The following is a 23,762-nucleotide window of genomic DNA, read 5'->3' on the forward strand; positions in this document are numbered from 1 at the left end:
TGTGCTGTGGCCTCCCTCTGCATTTGCCCCTCCGGCCTCCGAGAGTCCCGCTGGCTCTGCCGACGTCTGCCGTGGCATAATTTCCGTTACCGCTGCTTTTGAGAGGTTGGGATTTCACAAGAAGCTCTTGTGCCACCGCAGTGCTGCGAAGAGGAGAAAGAAGTAGGTGTATTTCTATATACCTCTCTCTCGTGTGGTGAAGACTGATTGTCGGGGGCCGCTGTGTGCGCCCGGTCTCCCCTAGAACGAATCGCTGGTGACTCCTGTGCCCACGTGCCTGCGGAAGCACCCCTTTGGCTCCCCGGGATGTGCCGTGTTCACTCCCGCCGCAGAGCGTGGAGCCGTACGCGTGGTTTCCGCTGCCTCCAGTCGTCTTCTCCCTGCCAGCCAGTTAACTCGTCGTCAGATTTCAGCTCAGGCCTCCTTCCGTCAGGGAACCCTTCCTACGGTCAGGCCCCTTTCCCACTTCCTCCTGCCCTTCAGAGTATGTATTTCTCGTGCGCGCGCACGTGCGTGTGTCCATCGTTTATTTACATTCTAGTTAGCATATAGTATAATACTGGTTCTAGGAGTAGAATTTAGTGATTCGTCACTTACATCAGAGCGCGTATTTTAACTGATAATTGTATAGTGATGTGTTCACTTAATGTCTCTCCCTCTGGCCTATGATGTCAGCTTCATGACAGCAGGGATCCAGGACCTGGCACTGCAGCAATAAGGGTGGAACGAATGAGCAAATAAGTGCCTGTGTTCTGGGAGGTTCGAGCAGGGAGGGCAGCACGGCTGGGAAACAGGCAGGGATTAAATTTGGCTCCTAGTCTGCTGGAGCTGACTTGTTCCTTGCTCCTCGCTGTAAAACAGGGCCTCCCCTCTCAACAGGGCTCCTGTTCAGCCAAGTGGGCAATGAGATGGAGGGCAACGAGATGGACCCCGGTGTGAGAGCTCTGCGTAGGGACTAGCTTCACGTGCCAGCTGGGGGGGGGGGGGGGGACTCCCAAGGCAATCGAGGGCTCAATGGGGAAAGTGCATCGACTTCAGGTCTGACTGCTAGCCATGCCTGTGCCTGACCATGACGTTAAGCAGGTGCCTCACCCTCTTTCATCCCGGTTTATCCATAAGATGGAGTTGGACTCTCGTGGCTCAGATAATTTGTGAGGCAATGGCTTCCGATAGATTTGATTTCTCTTTAAGGCTGGAAAGGCAGCCCAAATCCAGAGTCTGGGGCCAGCCTTTCTGGACTGGGGTAGAGGAATATCCCAAGAGGATGTGGTTCTTGAAATGGGAGCACTGCTTGAAGCAGATCCACTGAGTTGGAGCAGGGGTGTGTAGACTGTGTTGAGCTGCTTTGCTGACAAAGGCCACCGCCAGCAGCTGGCTCTTTTCATTTGTCCTGAAGGCACGATCCTTTGGTTTCTTCCTATTGTAATTCATACAACTGGCTGAACCCTTCTGGCTTCCTTATAAAGTTTATGATGTCCTTTATAATGTCAAAGGACAAGCAACAATCCCTAATTGCTTGGCTGATTTTCATCCCTGTTTCCTGGGCCATTTCCTTGAAAGCCCCTCATGCCTGAATGACTTTTATGTTTAACGTCCTGTGATGTTTTCCTTTTGTTTTTCACAACAGACCTAACTTGCATACCTTTTGTCAGCAAATACAGCTCAAAACTTTTCAGAACACAAATAGCAGAAAGAGGCCACCTGGAAGGAAACGTGCAGAACACATCAACCCGGGGTCATGCCCTGGAACCCTCACCGGGAGCCCTCACTGGGTGATTGCTGTCCACTGCTTGGCGGAAGGTGTATCATGAAGCCTGCTGACCTAGCTGTCGGTGGTCGAGAACGTACTATCACCCTAGAGGGGGTGGGAGGAGAATCGTCTACGTTAATGGTGGATTATAATGCACTCACCCACACGGCCGACTTGGGCAGAGCTGCATCCCGTTCCTGTCCCATCTGAGACAACAAATAGGTCCCCTGCCCTTCATCTCCAAAAGAGGTTGCTTACTAGGGCTTTCTTTTGTTCCTGCATCTGACCTAATGGAGCTTGGACCTAATCAGTCTGACGGAGCCTCTAGGGGACAGTGACATTCCCATCTGTCCTGGCTGGCTAGGTGTTGCTGGCGGTTGTGGTGCCTCCGCTCCATCCCCCCACCCCCATGACTATGTCACAAGCCCACCTCAAGCTTTGCTGCCAGGGCAGTGAGGTCCTGGCACTCGGAACATTTCTTCATCCCTTTTGGCCTTGGTCTTAGCACTCTGATCAGCCCTTGGGCACTTCTTTGTGTCCCAGCACAAGATTTGCCCTGTTCTTCCCCACACTCCTCTGGGCCCCAGTGGTGGCTGTGTATGACCCAAGCCTCCAAGCTAGAATGGATCCTGCCAATTGGCTCATACCACCTTCAGGTGCCGTGTGTGTGTGTGTTTCTTTGAAATGTGCAAATCAGGGGAACTCATTTTGAATTCCGCCTCCTTCCCCGGACTGCTCAACTTGGCAGGGAACGACCCTTACACTCTCATAAGTGGGAAGGCTCCGCCCAGACTACTTGCTCCCCATCTCCCAATACCGGAAGTCCTACAGCAGTAGCCGTCCATCTAAGTAATCTCCAGTTGCTACTTGCTTGTGGAAATTGGCTACCTCTCTGGAGACTCTGCATCTTTGATAGCTTTCCATGATAACGTCCTTATCCTGAGCATAAAGTTTGCCTCCTTGGAGTTGGACCCTTGGCCCTCCTTCCACTCCCCAGGACCACACATGCTTGAAATATTCAGTGAGAACATTACGGTCTCCCAGCCATCTCTGGGCTTCTCTAGGCTAAATATGTCATGGGCTATGTTCTCTATGATGTGGAGAACGAAGGCAAAAGAAATTTAGAAAGAAATTGAACTACAGCCTCTTGACCTGTACTTGGGACAGGCAGAGTGACCTTGCTCAAGGAGCTTAGCCACCTCAAATGTTAATACTTTGCTTAAGGCAAAAGACAGCCTTAACTTGACATTAGCCTGATCTTCAGGATCCTGTAAGTCTATTTTAACATATGAAAATCCCTTTGGAAACTTCCTTTATCTCTACACACCACCCCCCCACCCCCGCCAAGATATATGTTAGCAATCATCCTCCAAACATAGGGCCCACTGATACACATCTGAAGGGTCTCATGGCTAAGGTTTTACTAGACAGTAGTAAATGACCTTACCCTAACAACAGCTAGCCCCTCAAGGTCCTGGAAACATTGCTTCCAAATTCCTTAGAGACTTACGCTAGCCTAACCCCTTCCCAACTTAGAGGTATATAATCAGTTGCTCCTTACAACCCCAGTGCAGCTTTCTGCTCATGGGTCCTGTCCCTGTGCTTTAATAAAACCACCCTTTTCGCACTGAAGAGGTCTCAAAAATTCTTTCTTGACCGTTCACTCCTGAACCCTAACATTTCATATCATCTGAAGTCTAGGCCAAGGGAACATTCTTCCCTTTTCTGCCTGCCCACCTCCCTCCACTTCAGAGCTTTCACAAATATTATTATGAGACGTGTTTCTTACAGAATTTTGTTGGAACTGAGGTGGTGGAATCCACAACTTGGAAGAACACTTCTTTGGCAAACACATTACTTTCGTGTGACTTCTTCTAACTAGGCTGTCTCTGCCAGGCATTCTATTCATTGCACATCCGGATCCCTGGAGCTGTTTTCAGCAGATTTTGTTGTTATTTTTTTACCCCCTCCAAAGCTTCACTCTTTCCACTTCTCCAAATATTAATGTGAGCGTCAAAAGCCACCTTCAGTTTGGGAGATCTGGGCTCTGAGAATGGATTCTTGCATCTGGATTTCCTGAGGCTTCCTGGAACGTTCCCTTGGAGAGCTTTTCTCCCAGTGGCCCCCGATTCTCTCTTGTCCTGCTCTCCAGGGTGCTCTGGCTTTCTTGACCTCACAGGCCGCTGGCACTGACTCAGTTGAGCGAAGGGATGCCCGCCTTGTGTGTATTGTAGAGGGAAGGCAGTGGGGGCGTTTGCTGGTTTCATCTCACTTCCTCTTTGCCTTTTTCAACGCAACTGCCTCCCCATGCTCCGGCCTTGCTCACCCCTACTTGCCTGCCAGCCCCCAGCCAAGCTGGTGGTGAGATGGGAATGACATCTGGAGTTCAATCACTAAACTACTAGTTCGTCCTTTTCCTCCGCTGCTTGGTCCCCCTTTCCCCAGGGTGGCCTGTAGGAACCTCCTGCCACCAGGCTCTGGTTGAAAGGCCCCACTTTCGGGATGAGCAGCTGCAGACCTTGTGAGTACTGGCGACTTCTTCCACCTGAAGGTCAACCCAGCACCTCTCTGCCTACAATGTTACTTGTGGAAATATTTCCCTTTATAAAGTGTCAGGTGCTATCTGGGTATGATGGTCTAAGCTCAGATGGAAAGAATTGGGCTCTGTGTGGGTAACTGAGGCTTGTAGCCTCATTGACTCCCCCTAGAGAGCCAATGACATGGCCTGGTAACCCTGAGTGCTCTCTGAGGATAGAGGACCCAGAGACAGGGTATTCTACACCCGAGATTTGTCCTGGGCACTAAGACAGCCATTCTGGCAGGTTCTGAATGGCAAACTTCAGATGGTCTGACTGTGATTCCAGGACACCACTCCCTCCTGCTGTCTCCTGAAGGCATTACATTATTATGAGCCTTTGCCAGCCCTGGTGCACCGTGGAAAAGCATTGCAGTGCTACTAGTCTGGAGCACCTGGGTGGCTCAGTCGGTTGAGCAACTGACTTTGGCTCAGGTCATGATCTCATGGTTTGCGCCCGATGTCAGGCTCTGCACTGACAATGCTAGGCCTGCTTCGGATTCTCTGTCTCCCTCTCTCTCTGCCCCTCCCCCTGCTTGAGAGAGAGAGGGAGACACAGAATCTGCACCAGGTGCCAGTCTCCAAGCTGTCAGCACAGAGCCTGATGTGGGGCTCAAACCCATGAATCGTGAGATCATGACCTGAGCTGAAGTCAGATGGCTTAACCAACTGAGCCACCCAGGCGCCCCAACACTAAAAAAAGAAGAAACAAAAGAAGGGCTACTAGTCCTCCACTGGGTATAAATTCCATTTCCTTGGCTGGAACCAGTGGACATCCTGCAAGTGGAGACCTCAGGCTTAGGGCTAATATTGCCTGACACTGATTTTGAGATCCCTTAAGAATCTATATCCTGCTGAAGGGAGGAGACACCAACAGAGACCCAATCTGAGGGAGGAGGCCCAGCTAAGTGAAGAAGAGGCCAGACCAGAAACAAAATTCAGGAGAATGAAATAGTTAATAGTAGAAAAATGAAACCATGAAGGAACTAGTTTTTTTAAAAAGGAGGTGATGACTTATTTGCTTTTGCAGTGGGGAAGATCTTTTTAAGGATAAGAAATGGAAACAATAGATTTGACTATACATGATGTAAAACATGTTTACTGAAAGCAACAACAACAACACCAAAACTGCTACAAGTTTAGAAGTAAACCTTGGCAATATATTGAACAAGAATTTATTTTTTAAAGTTTATTTACTTTAAGACAGGGAGAGAGAGCACACAGGCATGGGAGGGGCAGCAAGAGAGAGAGGGAGAGAGAATCCTAAGCAGAGTCTACATTGTCAGCATAGCCGTACGTGGGATTCAGTCTCACGAACCATGAGATAATGACCCAAGCCTAAATCAAGAGTTGGATGCTCAGCTGACTGAGCCACCCAGGCTCCCCTATAGAGCAAGAACTTTTAAAATTAATTTAGGGGTGCCTGGGTGGTTCAGTCTGTTGAACATCCGACTTCAACTCAGGTCATGACCTCAAAGTTCATGCGTTTGAGCACCGCATCGGGCTCTGTGGTGATAGCTCGGAACCTGGAGCCTGCTTTGGATTCTGTGTCTCCCTCTATCCCTGCCCCTCCATCGTTCACATTCTGTGTGTGTCTCTCTTTCAAAAACAAACATTAAAATTCATTTAAAAAGGACAAAGGGTCCAATTTTATTTTATTTTTTAATTTTAAAGTTTTACTCATTTATTTTGAGAGAGACAGAGACAGCATGAGTGGGGAAGGGACAGAGAGGGGGAGAGAGAGAGAGAGAGAGAGAGAGAGAGAGAGAGAGAATCCCAAGCAGGCTCTGCGCTGTGAGCACAGAGCCCAATGAGGGGCTTGAACTCACAAACCATGAGATCATGACCTGACCTGACATCAAGGCTTGGACACTCAACTGACTGAGCCACCCAGGAGCCCTGAAGAGTCCAATTTTAGAAAGGGAAATGACCTAAAGAAACAGTCCACAGAAGAATTTATACTCAAGGCTAGTAAGTTCATAGTAAAGATGTTTTACCTCCGTAGAAAGCAATCAAAACAATAATGAGGGACCATTTTCCTACTTATTCAGGGGTAATACCCAGCATTGATGGGGGGGGTGGGGATGAGAAGACATACCCTGATGTTGGAAATATAAGTCCATGTAGCATCTCTGGAAGGTAGATTGGTACCATGTTTCAAAATTTTTAAATATGCATTCCCTTTGATACAGCAATACCACTTTGAAGAATTTAACTTAATAAGACAATATAATAAGTAATGATCTAACAAGATGTATAAATTTACTCATTCTAGTGCTGGTTATAATATTGAAAAATTGGAAGCCACTTTAATGTTCATTGGTAAATCTGGTACATTCCTACAAAGCTATGGTAGGGAATCATTTAAAATGGTGATATAAATGTGTAAATAAACCTTTATGTCATGGAGACATGTCCATGACACATTGTTGAGTGTGGAAAAACAACTTACAGAGGAACATAGGTTGTGTGAGACTATTTAGGTTAAATTGTATGCATGTACATACAACATATGATAGATGTTACATTATATAATAATTTATACATAATGGCCTCTATGACACCTATGCACATCTGTATTTATTGAATGAAATCATGTATTTCATGAGATGAAACATAGTAAATGCTTTGTAAATCCTAGTAAATAGGAGGTGAGGGTGGATAGGGTGACTGGAGACAGATGTTGAGGTATATTTTATTTCATATTAAGAAATTCAGATTTTACCCTGTGTCCATGGGGAGGCAGTAGAACTCAATTCAATGAATATTTATGGAGTGCCTACTATAGAAAATGCCAACGTTGAAATGGCTTTTTCATAAAGAATATCACTGCAGAGAGTGAGGCTTGTATCAGGGGAAGGTCAACCAGTTGGCTCTCAGGATAGATTGCCCTGGTGACTTCACCAGGTCTGGAGCCAGCCTTCAGCCTTGACCAACTAAAAACTTGACTTTGGAACACAGGGAAAGTGGGGCTGAATCTACTGACTTATAGTTGCTAAGTGTAAAAACTAAAGTATAGAATTAGAATGCTGCCATATTGGGGTGCCTGGGTGGCTCAACTGGTTAAGCATCTAACTCTTGATTTTGCTCAGGTCATGATCTCACAGTTTGTGATTTCAAGCCCTGCATCAGGCTCTGCGCTGATAAAGCGGAGCCTGCTTAGGATTCTCTCTCTCCCTCTCTCTCTGCCCTTCCCCATGTATAAGTCGATGTGTACAGTGCAAATGCATGTTTTACAAGGATCAACTGTATTGTTGATTAGTTAACACTGAACTCATGACCAACAGTACTATAACTCATGCCTGAACTGTTTATTTAACACATGCACTTTCTCATTCAGTCCCACCACAGCCTTCTTGTGCTTAGGAACACTATCCAGCACTTCAGCATTATGCCCAGGGATAATTTTTAGTAGTTAAATCACCAAAAGAAGCACAAAAATGAAAAACAGGGTGCTAGATAGGCTTCAGGAACGACACTTGTGTACCGTGGGAGCATTGAACATGAAGGTAGAATGTCTGCTTGTTTTGACCTCTGCTGGGAACATGCACATCAGGTGACTAAAATTTTTTATGTGTCTGTGAGTGATCTCGAAAGTGCTGTATTTATTTTGGGATTACAAATAAATTTTAGCAAGAGGCTAATTTCCAAATACAGAAACCATTTAATAGGGTAACTCTATGTCCATGTCACCATGCCCCCTTCTACCATCCACTGGGGCAATTCAGATATTTCCATGTCACTGAGAATTGGCCATTGTTTTCCTCAGGCTTCTAAGAGCCACTCCGGTAGCTGGGGTCCTTGCTAGGATGTTAAAGAAAGTGTCCTAAGAACATGTTCCCGAGTTGATGAATTCTTGCCTGTCTAGACTTGCATTCCAGCTTCCTTGATTAAGCACCCACAAAATCCAACCTGAGGGGTACTCCCCTGTCTTTTTTCAGTACATGATGGCTAATTCTTGCGTTCTTTAAGTATATAGTCTGTTTTTCCCCTTATCAGGTCTGGTGCATTCCTGAGCCAGATTATGCTGGGATTTAACCCTAACTGCCCAGCCTGGCAGCCTGGAGAGGAGGTGGGGGCTCCTGTCGTCTGTGGGGAAGGGCTTCTGTAGCACCTGATAGCACAGTGGTGGCTCTTGCTCTCACTGAGGAAAGGTGTTCTAGCTTGGCAAGCCCAGAGGGCCCTGGGATGCACGTTGCAGAGTCAGTATCCTCAGGGACGTACATCCAGATATCCCTGTCCCACCTTTTAGGATCCTGGGTTTTCCCTACCGGGGGGTCCTGACCTTCGTCCAACACTCACCTTGGCTATGGGAACCAAGAACTACAAACATCTCTGGAGCTCTAGACTCTAACAATTAGATCTTCAGCCTGCCATTAAAGTGTCTGTTTTCCACTACCATATGTGATGAGGGTCTCTTTGTAAGCTGCTTCCAGAGTTCCTCGGCTCTTCTCCTTAGCCATTAACTGCTCCTTGATAGCACCCAGTCTCTCATTATCCTTCTGTAATACAGCTTAGGTGTAACCAACTAACTTCCTGTCTCTGTAGACATTGTTCTCCCCATATATTTTATTTTAAAAACCACTTTATTTGTTTGTTTATTTATTTATTTTAAGTAGGCTCCATGCGTAGTGCAGAGCCCAATGCAGGGGCTTGAACTCATGAGTTGGACACAACCGATGAGTCACCCAGGCACCCCTAAAAAAACTTTTTTATTTATTTTTTAAAAATCTTTATTTGAAAAAATTTTTAATGTTTATTTTTGAGAAAGAGAGCACAAGTGGGGGTAAGGGCAGAGAAGGAGGCACAGAATCTGAAGCAGGCTCCAGGCTCCGAGCTGTCAGTACAGTGCCTGATGCAGGGCTTGAACTCACAAACCGTGAGATCATGATCTGAGCCAAAATTGGACTCTTAATGAATATGGGGCTTGAACTTATGACCCCTAGGTCAAGAGTTGCATGCTTTACCGACTAAGTCAGGTAGGCACCCCTCTCTCCATATATTTTACATGCTGGCATCACAGCACCTACCACAGTAATCTCCACAGAGATATTTTCTCAGGTCACCAACAATGAAATCTTCAGTATTTGAGCCATCATCTCGTTCCAAGGACTATCTGTGTTTCCTCAGGAGGGCATCCTCTGCCTGCTAGGCAGTGGGTAAGCCCGTCCTAAATCGGCATCTTACCACCTGTCTTCCCTGACCACTCCTGGGAATTCTTGTGCCAGTCCGGATTCATTGGGAAGCAGATGCCATACAGGATCCAGCATGCAGTGATTTTAGTAGGGAGCTCAGGAAGGCTGAGAGAGCCATGAGACTGTGATGCAAACCTGACCCCAAGGGAAGGAGAAAGGGAAGGAAGTGTGTGGAAGCATCCCGTACTACCATGCAATCTAAAGGAGGTTCGGCAAGGCTGTTGAGGAGTCCTTGAGCCAAAGATGACCATCAGAGGACCATCATTGTCACCCAGGGGCAGGCATGCATTAGAGTCCCTGCAATGGTCCGTCATTGGGTGCAGCCCATACATAGTGTTGCCTTAGTGCAAATGCTTTGTTGGGTTTCATAACGCAGCAGCTGGGCCCTTGATTACATAAGCTCCTGATAGTCAGAGGTCTGCATTCTCGTGGCCACTAGAGGATTAAACCACTTTTCCCCAGGAGAACCCTACAAGGTAGGTACTCTAAATATTATTACCTTCGCATACATGAGAAAACTTGTCTAAGGCCACATAGCTGTGAAGTGGCAAAGCCGTCATTATTTTCTAAAACAGACCAAAATGAAAACTTTATTCTCAACTCCCGTTCTTCCAGTCTCCCCTCTACTGCCCACGTTGATGGCTGCTTCCCCTTGGGGGCTTCTCACCATTGCCACTGCTATCTGTACCCCAAGGATGGTGCTCTTTTCCAGATCCTATCCTCTGCCTCCTGATACCCCCAAAGACATAAGCCCCCAGCATCTGGAGGAGTTCTGCATTCCAGAATCCTCCTTGTACTGGGGGCATACTGATGGCTTCTGCACAGAAGCTGCCTCTTGGGCACCAGGACAGGGTGGGCTGAGCCTCTGTATAATACATTCCTGCATAGCAATTTTATCACAAATGTAACAGCTTAAAACAACACTCATTTATTATCTCAGAGTTTCTGTGGGTCAGGAATCAGGCTCAGCTTAGCTGGACCCCTTGCATCAGGGTCTCACAAGGCTGTAATCAAGGTGTTGGCCAGGCTGCACTCTCATCTGAGGCTTGATAAGGGAAGGGTGTGCTTTCGAGCTCATGTGATTATCAGTATCATTCGGTTCTTTGCAGGTTGCTGGACTGAGGGTCCCAGTTTCTTGCTGGCTGCTGGGTGGAGGTTGCCCTCAGTTCCTTGCTAAGTGGTTTTCTCCATAGAGCAACTTACAACAGTTTGTGTCTTCAAGGGCAGCAGGAGAGAGTCTCTTAGCAAGATGGGTTATAATCTTATGCAACATAATAACATCCATCCTAAAACCTTTGCCTTCTTCTGGCCAGAAGCAAGTCAGATCCTGCCTACACTCAGGGAAGGGGATCACATAGGCCAAGGGCATCAGGAGGTGCAGGTTGTGGGGGCCACCCTAGAGTCTGTTTATCACAGCTTCCCTGTTGATCAGCATTTTTAATGAAAGCAGCTCCTTGGACTGTTTCAAAGCTTGGCTCTCCATGAAGTACAAGTCTACCCAGAGAGGCAGCTGGCCTGGGAGATTGCCCCTTGGTGACTTCTCCAACCCTCCTTTCCTCCTGTGGTTCAAAAGTTCCTTCCCTTCATTGAGTGACTCAAACACATGAAATGCTGCAAGCACTCCACCAGTGCATCACACATTAGACAGTGGGCAATGCAGACACCAGTGAATGCAGCTGAGATCCTCTCCATATCCTGTTACACGGTGTTTGAGCATGGGCGTGACATGACTGATCTGACTTTACGACAACTTTTTAAAACAGCTTTATTGAGATGCAATCCATACACTATATAATTAAAAGTGTACAATGCAACGGCTTGTGGCATATTCACAGAGTTGTGCAACCATCCCCACAATCAGTTTTAGAACATTTTCATCATCTTAAAAGGAAACTCCACATGCCTTAGCCAGTACCCCCAACTCTTCCATCCCCCCAGCCCTAGACAACCACTAATCTACTCTGTCTCTATAGATTTGCCTGTGCTGGACATTTCATATAAATGGAATCATATGTGATCTGCCTTCTTTCACTTACCATGTTGTCAACGTTCATCCATGTTGTAGCATGAATCAGTACTTTGTTTCTCTTTATAGCCCTTTGTATGGATATGCCACATCTTATTTACCCATTCATCAGTTGATGCACATTGGGGTATTTCCACTTCTTGGACATTATGAATAATATTGTTATGAACATCTGTGTACAAGTTTTTGTATGGATGTATGTTTTCATTTGGGTATGTGTCTAAGCATGGAATTGCTGGGTCATATGGTAACTCCAAGGCTAGCCTTTCAAGGTACTGCCAGACGGTTTTCCAAAGTGGCTGCACCACTTTACATGCCTACCAGCAGTGTATGAGGGTTCCAATTTCTCCATCTCCTCACCAACTTTCGTAATTGTCCATTGTATGTGTTATAGCTAGCCTAATGAGTGTGAGGTGGTATCTCGTGGTGGTTTTGATTTGCATTTCTCTGATGGCTGATGATATTGAACATCTTTTCATGTACTCATTAGCCATTTGTATACCTTATTTGGGGAACTATCTCTTGAGATCCTTTCTCATTTCAAAATTGGGTTTACGGGGCATGTGCGTGGCTCAGTTGGTTGGGCATCCGGCTTCAGCTCAGGTCATGATCTCACGGTTTGTTGAGTTCCAGCCCCACATCGGGCTCTGTGCTGACAGCTCAGGGCCCGGAGCCTGCTTCTGATTCTGTGTCTCCCTCTCTCCCTGCCCCTCCCTGCTTGCATGGTCTCTCTCTCTCAAAAATAATAAACGTAAAAAGAAATTAATAGATGCCATTTGGCAAGCATATATTGCAAGCACTGTCCCAAACTCTTTCCATGTTTGCCCTACACCACACAGGTAGCAATAACAATAGCTAATGTTTATTGAGCTCCTGTTAGGTACTAGGCTCTCTTACACATATCATCTCATTTAATCCTCCCAATAGTCTTTCTGAACAGGCTGCTGTTTTCAGCATACTCATTTTTCAACAAAGAAACTGAGCTACAGTGACGATAAGTAACTTGGTTACCTGCACACAGCTTGCTGAGTTTGGACTCAGGCAATCTGTCTCTCCAGCTTTTGTACTCAATCACAACCCTGTGCATTTCTGAATCCAGGGGCTTTGAGCAGAACTATTGCATTACATTGTCTTTTGCTCTCCTTAAGTAAAATAAGGTATCTTTTTTGATGATGATGATTTTCTTAATGCAAAATGGCTGAAACTTCCCTCTGAGGTCCCTGAAAACTTAGAATTGGTTTAATTTCTACTGACTTTCTTTCTGTTTGATCGTTTCTTTTTTTTCTCTGTAAGTTTTGGGAAACACAAGAACCAAATCTTTCCATACTCGGACGTAACTTCTAAATGAATTTGAAAATTGTCAAAATGATGTTCTACATGTCTTTGTGCCCGAGAATCAATGGGAGTAAGGGAGGATGTGGGGGCTCCTTACTGTGGTTCTGGACTTGCAGGGTGTCACAGACCTGACTTCGGCTGTGTTTGCAACTTGTTACCTCTGCGACTGTAATCAAATGACTTGACCTCCCTGCCTACCTCTTCGTGTCTGGCACAGAGTAAAGGATGTGGGAGCAGGGAGACAAGGGGCAGGCTCATTTCCCCGCTTCGCAATTGTGTGGTCTTGGGCAAGTCCCTTCACCTCTTGGGGCCTAATTTTCCCAGCTGTAAAGTAAATGGGTTGGACCCCCCGTTCTCTGAGGTTTCCTCTGGCTCTGGCGTTCTGTGTTCTGTGCCTACCTCTGAGTTGAACAGAATGAGCATTGAGGTGATGTCTCTCACAAAACCATTTTTTTGTTGTTGTTGTTCAAAACGATAAATCCTAGGTAGGGATTTCAAGGGGAGATTGTAGGAGGCCTGGAAGGATGTACGGGGAATAAGATGCACTGCTATTTCTAGGAAGAAAATGGGCGTGGCAGGGCGCTGAGAGAGGTGTGCAGACCGCGGAGAGCATCCTTACAGGCTGAGAGGGCGTCCTCAGGCTGGAACTGAGGCCGAGGCCAGCGAGGACCGAAGCTGCAGCGGCTGCGCACTGGCGCTCCCAGCCGGCCGATTTGCGTGTCCCCGCCTCTGCCTCGAACTGGTTGGGTGGGCTGGTCTGGCGCCGCGCGCCGATTGGTTGGACGGCCCGCCGCTCAGGCCCAGGAGCGGACGGTTCCTACTGCGGCTGGGCACCGGCTCCGCTCCCGCGTCGGCCCGCGCTCCAGCTGCGCCCGGCCCGGCCCCGGCCTGGCTCGGCCCGGCCCCGGCCTGCGAGCGAAGGCGCCGCTGCCGCCTGGGCCGCTCCCAGGGCCATGAGGAGGCGGCGGCAGCCACTGCGGCCCGCGTCAAGGTGACCGGCCGGGACTGCAGCGGCGGCGGCGAGAGCGGGCGGTGAGAGGAGCGGCCCGTGGGGCGGGGCGGGGCGGGGCCCTGAGGGCCGGGCCGCAGGGAGCTGCAGGTGCGGGGGGCGGGACCCAGAGGGGCCGCTGGGCCGGGGAGGGGCCTCGGGGAGGGAGGCGGGGCCGGGGGGCAGGGGTGGTGTTGGGAGGGTTCAGGGGCGCGGGGGGCCGGGCCGGGGGCCTTAGGCGCGCTCGTCCTGCGAGGGGTTGGTGTGAAGGGCAGTGGGTGTCGGGGTGGAGGTGGGGACAGGCCGCAGGTGTTGGGGGCGGGGCTGGTGGAGGCAGTTGGGCGGGGAAGAGGGGGCTGCAGGTGTGGGGGCGGGGCAAGGTGGGACCACAGAATAGGCAGTGGGAGGGGGCTTGCGAGGTGAGGTCTGAGCTGCTGGAGAGCCCGGGCCTGAAAAAAACCACAGGTGCAAAGGGCGGGGCCAGGGAGACCTGCAGGGGCGGGGGGCGGGGCACCGAGCGGTTGCAGGTCCGGAAGCGGTGCCTCAGGTGACGAGCTGGCGGAGGGTGAGTGGTCTCCGGAGCAGGGAATGCACCTCTCTCCGTTGTAGTGGGGTTTGGGTGGGCGCGCGAGCTTTGGGCTTTCTGAATATTCTGGAGGCTTCGAGGGTTGCCGCTGGGCCAGAGGGGTTGGCCGGGCCTGCCTGTGCTTCTCTTGAGGCTGACTTGGATCTTAGCTCGCCCCGTTTATTAGGCTATGACACGCTGTGCGGTAAGTGGGGCGCGTCGTTTATCACGATCTCAGGGGCTTTCCCTGTGCTGTTGCAGGGGGGCCTGCCTCGATTGGGGTCGGCGGTTGGCATTCATTCGATGATCAGAAATGTGTTTGAGAAATGTTGCTTGCTGGAAGAGTAGTTAGTGTGAAGCTTGAAGGGTCCTGGTACCAGATGCTGCTGCAGATCTTCCCAATGGCAGTCTCCAAAAGACTGACATGGCAGCCTGGTGAGGGGGGAGAACAGGAATGAGGGTTCAGAAGCGTTTGCCTCTGTGTAACCCCCGGAGAGTCTTTCACCTCTCTGAGCTTTGTGTCTTCCTCTGCAAAACGAGCATCTATAGCAGCGCGCAACCTGCCTTGTGTGCCTCCCAGGGGACTTGTGAGGTTAGGATGGAAAAATGCTTATTGAGCAAATTATGGGCTAAAGTTATGAGTCTCCTTCCTCTTGCCGATAGGGAGGTTGGATTCACGGACTGGGGGTTTAAAGAGAAGGGTATTTCTAATAGACCATTTTCTTGTTTGAGTTTGGGATGAGGTTTATGGCAGAGAGTGCCCAAAAGACTCAGTCCTGTCTTGGATCAAGGCCACTGAGGGAGCTGTGGCAGGGAGCGATGGCAGGTGGAAACCGAGGAACATTTAATTGTTTGCTGACCTTTAGACCCCAACCCCAGCGAGGACTCTGAGCTGGATCATGAGGCTTAGGCTTGAGCCTTATGGAATTCTTCCTCCCCATCCAAGTAGGAACTCTGATTTTACCACGTTCCAGAAGGAAGACACTAAAAAGAAAGGAATGTGAGAATTTCATTAGCTTCCTTACAGGGGCAGAGAGAAGAAGTCAAGATGAGAGGGCTCCCTCCTATCCAGAAGATAGCAGGGAACCCATGTGTGTGACTTTTTGGTGCACAATACCTCTACTCACTAGCAGTTTGAACACACTGTCATTTCTCCTACCTGCATTGCAGGAGAAAGAGGCTTCTCCTGCACTGGCCTGCATTTTTCTTTACTTTAGGAGGAATGGAACTTTTGGAGGCCAACCACTGTGGCGCTGGCCTATTTCGCTACCTCTCAGCTGGGTGGTGGTGGCCCAGTGGCATCATGGGAATGGCGTCTCAGGGATGGGTCCTTACTGGGGCCTGGGCTTGTGTGGCGGACACCCAGAGGGTCTAGCAGTTTGCATGTGTGAGTTTTCCCTTTCTGGCCTGGCAGAAACTGTGTAAATGGTTCTCAGAGATTGCTGCCCTCTGGATAACCATCATGCTCTGTGGGTTAAAAGGAAAGCCCAAACTTGGTGGCACACAAAAGTTAGAACATGCGTTGCATAATGAGGGGATCGTCTCTTTGCTTGTTATTGGAGTGACAATACCAATTGTTGGTTGGTTGAGAGAAACTTCATCAATAGAAAATATTGAACCCGAAGCTCTTTGCGATATGGCCCCAGTCTACCTTTTTAAATTGATTTTCCTCTTCAGTATGGACGGTGAAAGCTCTGGCTTGGAAGTCAGGTGGGTCAGGTTGGAAGTCTTGTGCACCAGTTTCTCAACTTCTCAGAGCTTTGTTTGCCTTATTTGTGAAACAAGGATAATCATGTCCACATTGAGAGGTTGTTATGAAGAATAAATGAGACAAGGTATGTGAAAGCACCTGATATATTAGGCATTCAACGTTAGGGTCCATTTCTCCCCTCCCTGCCTACTCATCTTTCAACACAACAGAATAGCATGAGGCATGTAAAGAGAGCAGGACTGGTAATTCTGAGGCCTTCACTTCTTGTATAACCTTGAACAAATCTCTTTGCCAGACCTCCATTTTCTAGGCTGAGTGAGGATGGTGTGAGACTGAGAACATCAAGCGTTGTGCTTGCTCCGGCATTCTCATCAGCATGCTGTCATATTTTCCTGAAAGGCAGGGGGGAAGAAACTAATGACCTGCCTTTTATTTTTTTTTTTTTTATTTTTTTTTTTTATATGAAGTTTATTGACAAATTGGTTTCCATACAACACCCAGTGCTCATCCCAAAAGGTGCCCTCCTCAATACCCATCACCCACCCGCCCCTCCCTCCCACCCCCCATCAACCCTCAGTTTGTTCTCAGTTTTTAACAGTCTCTTATGCTTTGGCTCTCTCCCACTCTAACGTCCTTTTTTTTTTTTTTTTTTTTTTTTCCTTCCCCTCCCCCATGGGTTCCATGACCTGCCTTTTAAAAAAAAAAAAAATCTGCCTAATACTTTGCCTAGTGCGTAGTAGGTGCTTATTAAATACTTGTTGAAGGAACAGATGAAGGGATTTAAGAAGAAGGTGTGGCACGTTGTCCCTGCTGCTTATATGTATGTTGTATCTCTGTCTTCAAAATGCTATTGATTTATTTGCAAAAACCTATTGCAACATTAGTGAAATTGGCGAACCTCAGCATGAAAGACCAAAGCTGTTTCACAGTTCTGTTTTACCATAAATGAAGTCCACCCAGCTTTTGTTCATAAGCATACATACTTCTTCACAGTTGCAGTTATATGTACGCGAGCATTTGGAAGAAGCCTGGCAAAAAGTGGTTTTTTTAAATGGTGTTTTTAATCTTATTTTTTTAAGAAGTAAAAAAAAAAAATATCACGCATGGCTTCTCTTTTTAAAGGCAGGTAGTTCATGGGGCGCCTGGGTGATTCAGTCTGTTAAGTGTTCAACTCTTGGGGGGCGCCTGGGTGGCTCCGTCGGTTATGTGTCCGACTTCAGCTCAGGTCATGATCTCATGGTCTGTAAGTTTGAGCCCCGCGTCGGGCTCTGTGGTGACAGCTCAGAGCCTGGAGCCTGCTGCGGATTCTGTGTCCCCTTCTCTCTCTGACCCTCCCCCGTTCATGCTCTGTCTCTCTCTCTCTCTGTCTCAAAAATAAATAAACATTAAAAAAAAAAAGCGTTCAACTCTTGGTTTCAGCTCAGGTCATGATCTCACGGAATTCGTGAGCTCAAGACCCACATCAGGCTTTGCACTGACAGGGTGGAGTCTGCTTGTGACACTCTCTCTCTCCCTCTATCTCTCTCTCTTTCTCTCCCTCTCCCCCTCACTTTCTCACTCACTCTCAACTGCCCCCCCATCTCTCTTGCTCTCAAAATAAATGAATAAACTTTAAAAAAAAGGCAAGTCATTCAAAGGGGAACAAATTATAAAGGGTCTTTCTTGCCTCCGGCTGCCAGTCCTTCTCCCTAGAGGCAACCACCATTACCATTTTCTTGTTTATTATATATCCTTTCTCTTACAGAAAGAATGGTGTCTGTACATCCTCTTTCTCCTTCATTTATTCACTTGATCTGTTTTGGAAATTGTTCCAACATTGGACTGTGTTCCAGTTGGTACACACAGTTCCTTCTTAATAAATGTTTTCAACTGATGTTGTAAGCACAATTTTATCCATGTCTCCCCGCCCTCCCCATGATGTTTACTCAGTAATGGTTAGCAGTCATTGTTTAGAAGAATAACAAGAGACATCCCTTGTTCTTTTCTAGGAAACAAATGGCTTTGGTCCCATTGAACAATAGACTACAGGCAGCCGTATATCTGGATGCAAGGTGGACGGCAGAAAGAGAAAGGAAAAGGGATCTGTTTGTTAGTGAATGAAAACTGACTTTCCATTCAGCCCTTGATTCAAAGTTGAGCTGTCACTCACTGGCTGTATGACTTGGGACAATTTACCTAATCTTTCTGCATTTCAGTCTTCCTATCTGTAAATGGATGATGATAATAAAATCTGCCTTTTGAGGTTTTTGTGCGGAGGAAATGAGATCATGCATACAAAGTACTTGCAGCGATAGCAGGTCTTAGTAGATGCTCAAGAAGGGGTAGCTGCCATGTTATTAATAACCTGAAGCAGCCTCTTTTGTTTTTTGTTGGCAGATATTTCCTGGGCAGTTGAGACTGAGCCGTGGACAGTGCCCAAAGTCCTTGCCCTTGGGATGCTCACATACTGTGCAGGGAGACAGACACCTAAGTCACTGATTACCCAACAGTTGTGGTGGGCCCAACGTTGGGGTGGCAAGCAGTAGAGGGGTCATGGAGTTAGGAAATAGTGACTTCTCCCTGGGTGATTTGGGAATGGCTTCCCAGGTTAAATATCCCTACCTTTGTGAAACCTACTCTGTTCTAGGCACAAGTGACCGCTCCTGTTTGTACTCCCTTGACTTTCATTGTGTGTCTGCCTTGATCAGAACACGCACTGTGTTATAGCGTGCATCGGTTTATGTCTGTGGCTCCTCCCTGCACAGGAAAACCCTCCTGCTGTCTTTGCTGCTGAGTCTTCAGGGTAGGCTCTTGGTGGGCATTGGGACGTACCTCTGGACCAACTGAATGTTGGCAAGCTCTTATTGATAAGTCATTATTTCTCTGGTGAATCCCGGTTTCTGGGCTCTGTTCCTTCACTTTCCAACTACTTGAGTGCTGACTCTGACAGGCATGTGTTGTGCCATATACTAGCTGTAGGCTTTGGGTGTGGCTGGTGGCACTTGTCCAAAGAGTCTTAGAGATGGGAGAGGAAAGAACTATTTGCTCCCGATGCTCCGGGACAAGATAGGGAAGCAGAAAAGAGGACAGCTCTAAACATGAACTGCTCATATTTGTTAAGCCCACCTTGACTTTCCTCAGAGCATGGCTGCTCATCTTTCTCTTGTGGTGAGGTTGTGGAGGAGCAGGCTCAAGGGAGCAGAGTAGTGGTGCATAGATTTTGACCAGAGGAAGTGGACGGTTGGTCAGGTTGGCATCTGTGAGGGGCATCCTGGGGGCATTTTTAGGGCCATTTTCTTAAAAAGAGAGGTGACCTTACTTCCTTTATGCGGGGATTCACTCACCAGCCTTGCTGGGTTCCTGCTTTGGGCTAAACCCTTTGCTGAATGCTGGGAATGTGTGGAGATGAAGGAGTCCTGTCCCTGCCTTTGAGGAGCTCATGGTTGGGGGGGGAGGAGCCACATGCAAACAGAAGGTGATCAGAAGGCAACTGACTGTGACAGAAGACCTCAAGTCAAGGGGCCAAGCAGATTCATGCTCTGGAGCCAGGCAGACCTGGGTTCAAATTCTGACTCTTCCACACATAAGGCCTTGGGCAAATGTCTTCCTGTTTGTGTCTTGTTTACTGATTTGTTAAATGGGGATAGCAGTGTTACCTAACTTAGGACTCTTGTTGAAGATTCAGTGAAATAATGCAGTGGCACGTTTAGCCTGGTGCCTGATAGAAAGCTGTTCCTACAGACTGCTCACATGTTATTCGTGGTTCTTTTGGAGCACTGAGGAGCACCTCTTCAGTTGTTTTCTCTGGTTTCTAGTATAGTGGTAATGGTGCCAGTGGTAAAGATGATGGCCATGGTGTCTGAGAAACCAGCTCTGAAGTCACAAAGAACTCGAGGAGTTCTAGGGATACTCCTCATGGGCCCCGTTAACCCCGAGTTATGGGTTTGTCCACAAGTGTTTCCTCTCCCTTTTTTTTTTTTTTTTTACACAAGCCCTTCTCAAAGGTAGTTTCCAGCCCAGCACTGTCGTGAGCACCTTTTCTTCATTGGATCACCTGCACTGATCAATTCCACATCTTTTCCCTAAGGGGAGGCATAAGCCAGGCTTGTTTCACATGCACTTATGGAGGAGAGCAGAGGCAATGAAGACCCAGAATGACAAATTGTCCCACAGTTTTTCTGCAGAGCTTTTGACTCCATTATGTTCTCTGTAGGAGATTTATCTCCTGACATCAGAGCTTAAAGTGCAGACTCTAGAGTCAGGCCAATGTGGGTATGGGTCCTAACTCCACCACTCAAAACCCTGGTGGCTTTGGTCAAGTGACCACTCCTCTGTTTCCTCATTGATATAGGAAGTGTGATGATGTGGGAAATAAGCCCACTTGACCCAATCAAAGGAGGGATGCAGTGAAGCAAGGTTTCAATGAACGTTCTTGTCAGAGCGGGTGTCTGACAGACCGGCACACTTGGGGCAGTTACAGCAGAAATTTATCTCCTAGTATGCAAGTTCCTCCCCTGATTCCTCATTGGCTGAATACTACAGAGGTTACAGCCTTACCCAGACATCGCCTATGCCCGTGTAAGCAAAAAGTAGTCTAATTGGAACAAATGTACATTTCCTGAGGGATGCAGAGACTCTCAGTCCCTCCTTTGTTCTTTGGCGCATCCTTATTGCAAAGCCCGTGAAAGTAAGTTCGCGAAACAGAGAGGGGAAGAAGAACCAGGAAATGAAGTATCTAAGGGTTTGGGACTCCACTGTGGGCTAGGTGGGGCGGGGTTCATACATATGTCCAGTAGGTTGTAATGTAATCCTGCTGTTAAGTAGTACAGCTTTTATTTGATGTTTCTGAAAATGAATCATCTCCCGTACTTTTCACAATGGTACTTACCTCCATATGGTTCCTAAAAGGCTTCAAGGTGATCATGTGGAATGGGGCTCAGCATAGAGTTCACACATCATGAGCACCCAGTAGATGTGAGCTGGAATAATGTTCTCTTCATCCATTGTTAGCGTGCTTGCAGAATGCTTTTTTAGGGGATGTTAATTTACTGCCTATGGAAGTTACTTGAGTTATCGCACAAGGAATATGTTAAAACTCAGATGTCCTCGGTGGGAGGGGCTAGTAGGGTCATCCAGGGTGGCAGGAGGAACTCAGCTTGTGTTGGGACTGGATGCAAGTGTGCACACCCACAAAAGCAGTTGGCTGTTGGTAAGGGAGAGGATGGAGTCACTGTGAGGGGGGGCCTTGTCTCAGGCTGGTCCAGGAAATGAAGGCTCGTTTCCCAAGTTGTTTCTGTCTCCTTGTTCTGTGACTCCACGTTAAATGGAGGGTCTTTAATATGAATGGATGCAACATTATATTTTTCCTCTTTAAGATTTAAATATTTTTAGGGGCTCCTGGGTGGCCCAGTGGGTTAAGCGTCAGCCTTCGGCTTAGGTCATGATCTCATGGCTCGTGAGTTCAAGCCCGGCATTGGACTCTGTGCTGACAGCTTAGAGCCTGGAACCTGCTTTGGATTCTGTGTCTCCCCCACTCTCTGCCCCTATCTCACTCATGCTCTGTCTCTCTCTCCTTCGACAATAAACAAACATTAAGCAAAAAAATTTTAAAAAATGAGATGAAGATTTAAATATTTTTATTATAAGGTTTTATTTTAAGGTGAAGACAATTACTTGACTAATCAAGAAATTTAAATATTTGGCCTCAACAGTCTTTGAAAATCATCTTCTCTTCGTAAAGATGAAAGAAAGACTGATGAGTATAATTAAATTCATGTTTATTGGCTATAATAATTCTCACCCACTCTTGTATAAGCTTGATAATTAGGTCAAGAGAAATCTGTGCTTTTGATACATTTCTCAGTAATTAAATATTTATGGAAAACAAGTTAATAAATTCAGGAGAATATGCTGTGTCTCTTTTTGTGGCACTGAAGTTTATTACGTGGAATTGGTGACTTTGACCATTTTGAGGTATTTTTTATTGCGTGTCCTTTCTGTAGCCGTGTTTTGATTTGTTTTTCCTCTGGGCACCATATCTCCAACACTTTCGGCCCACTAGCATTTCTAGACTGTTCCCCCCACAGGCTCCCACAACACCCTCCCGTAGTGTGTCATAACACTCTGTGACTAATGAGGACTTCCTGGTGAACACCACCCCCGCCCCCCTCCCTGCCGGCCGATTTTGTAGAGTAAGAGCCTGCATTTGTTCTTGCCATATCCTGGGCCCAGCCCAGGGCTAGTACAAGGCAGCCAGAATGAGTTGTGTGTGGTTCTCTGCTTAAAACCCTTCAGTGGCTTCTGACCTCCCTTAGAAAAAAGACCAGATCTCAAGCATGGCCTGCTGGGTGTAACAATATGCTTTGTCGTGCAGTGGTTGGTGATGTCTGTCTCCCGTAGTGCTGTCAGATCCTGGACTAGGGCTGTTTTGCTCACCATTGGGTCTTTAGGGCCTGTCATAGCATCTGGCACATAGCAGGTACCCCATAAGTGTTTGTCGAATGAATAAATGAAGTCAACGGTGAGTGTCCAGTAACTGATTTGAATCTATGAAATGAGAACGTTGGATCTGAGGTCCCTTCATTATGAAGTATCTCAACACTTTACAAAGTCTCTTGACACCTGTTTTTTCAGGGTCATCTTGGTTTTTACAAGGCAATCTTTGAGGTGCATGGGAGAAAATGGAAGCTCAGAGAGGCCAAGCAAGTTGCCCAAGATGTAGCTGTGGGAGAAACTGAGGGCTCCTCCATTGTCTTTTCTTGCACCCTGTGCTGCCTCAAGGTGTGGTTTCTGACATTGGAAGAGTCATAGGTGAGATAAGGAAACGTGTTCATTGAAAAAGGTACTTGTGATAGTTTCTCTTAGTTTTAGTTATTTTAATTTCCTGATAATGGAACTTAAGGAGTGCAATTTGCAGTGAGGGTTTTAAGGTCTGTTTTCATTCTAGGGACTAGGAAACCCTGATCTTCCTTGTAAAGTACAGTAATTACTAATGCATGTGCTGATGGGTTGACAACTAAGATTAGAATTTGTTCTTGTTGGGAAGCTTTTTGATAAGATTAGAAGATTAGAATCTTTTAGATAAGATTTTGATGATTGATAGACAGCATTCTCTTGCTGTTTTCAAACCTGCCAGGTTGCTCTAGTTACCTTATTTCTCTACTTTCTCTCTGGGTATACCTGCTACAGGGCTCTTTTGCAATGAGCACTGTTGTGAACTTTGCACTCATCAGATGTGGTGTCAGTCCGTCCTGAAAGTTAAAGGGCACGGAGTCCACTCTTCCCACTGCTGAGGGTGGGACTTTGCCAGGGTTTCATACTCCGTGTCCTGATTCTCCACCCAGCAAATCCTATGGACTTTAGCACATCCATTTGTACATTGCGTTTCGTAATGACTTCCTGCAGGACATAAAACGTTGCACATAGACCATGTTCATGAAGAAGCATTTACCTCTGATGAAAACCTCTGCATTGAGGTCCTTTGTTGAGTCGGAGGAACTAAGTCCTGACTTACTTCGTGTGCAGCTCTGGGGTCTGGTGGCAATATGCATATTGATCTTAGGGAGCTTCATCATGATCTTAGGGGGCTTCTTAAAGGCTGAGAGATTCTTGGAACCTAGTTTTATAAATATAGCCAGT

The 23,762-nt window shown here is 47.2% G+C and overlaps 1 protein-coding gene across 7 annotated transcripts in view; it reads left to right on the top strand.

Moving 5' to 3' along the window:
• Positions 1–13,812: 13,812 nt before the first annotated feature.
• Positions 13,813–23,762, top strand: part of RALGPS1 (Ral GEF with PH domain and SH3 binding motif 1) — a 276,710-nt gene continuing 266,760 nt past the window's right edge. For 4 of the 7 annotated variants that reach the window (XM_047069704.1, XM_047069713.1, XM_047069722.1 and 1 more), the window contains exon 1: positions 13,814–13,913. The gene's annotated coding sequence lies outside the window, so the exon portion shown is untranslated. Of the gene's footprint in view, positions 13,914–23,762 lie in introns of all 7 variants that reach the window. The other 3 variants (XM_047069729.1, XM_047069735.1, XM_047069752.1) reach the window with 2 other exon arrangements.

This window comes from Lynx rufus, unplaced genomic scaffold, assembly GCF_022079265.1.
Source record: "Lynx rufus isolate CCGP_SWC_20201006 ecotype Redwood Valley unplaced genomic scaffold, mLynRuf1.p SCAF_10, whole genome shotgun sequence".
Taxonomy (NCBI): Eukaryota; Metazoa; Chordata; class Mammalia; order Carnivora; family Felidae; genus Lynx; species Lynx rufus.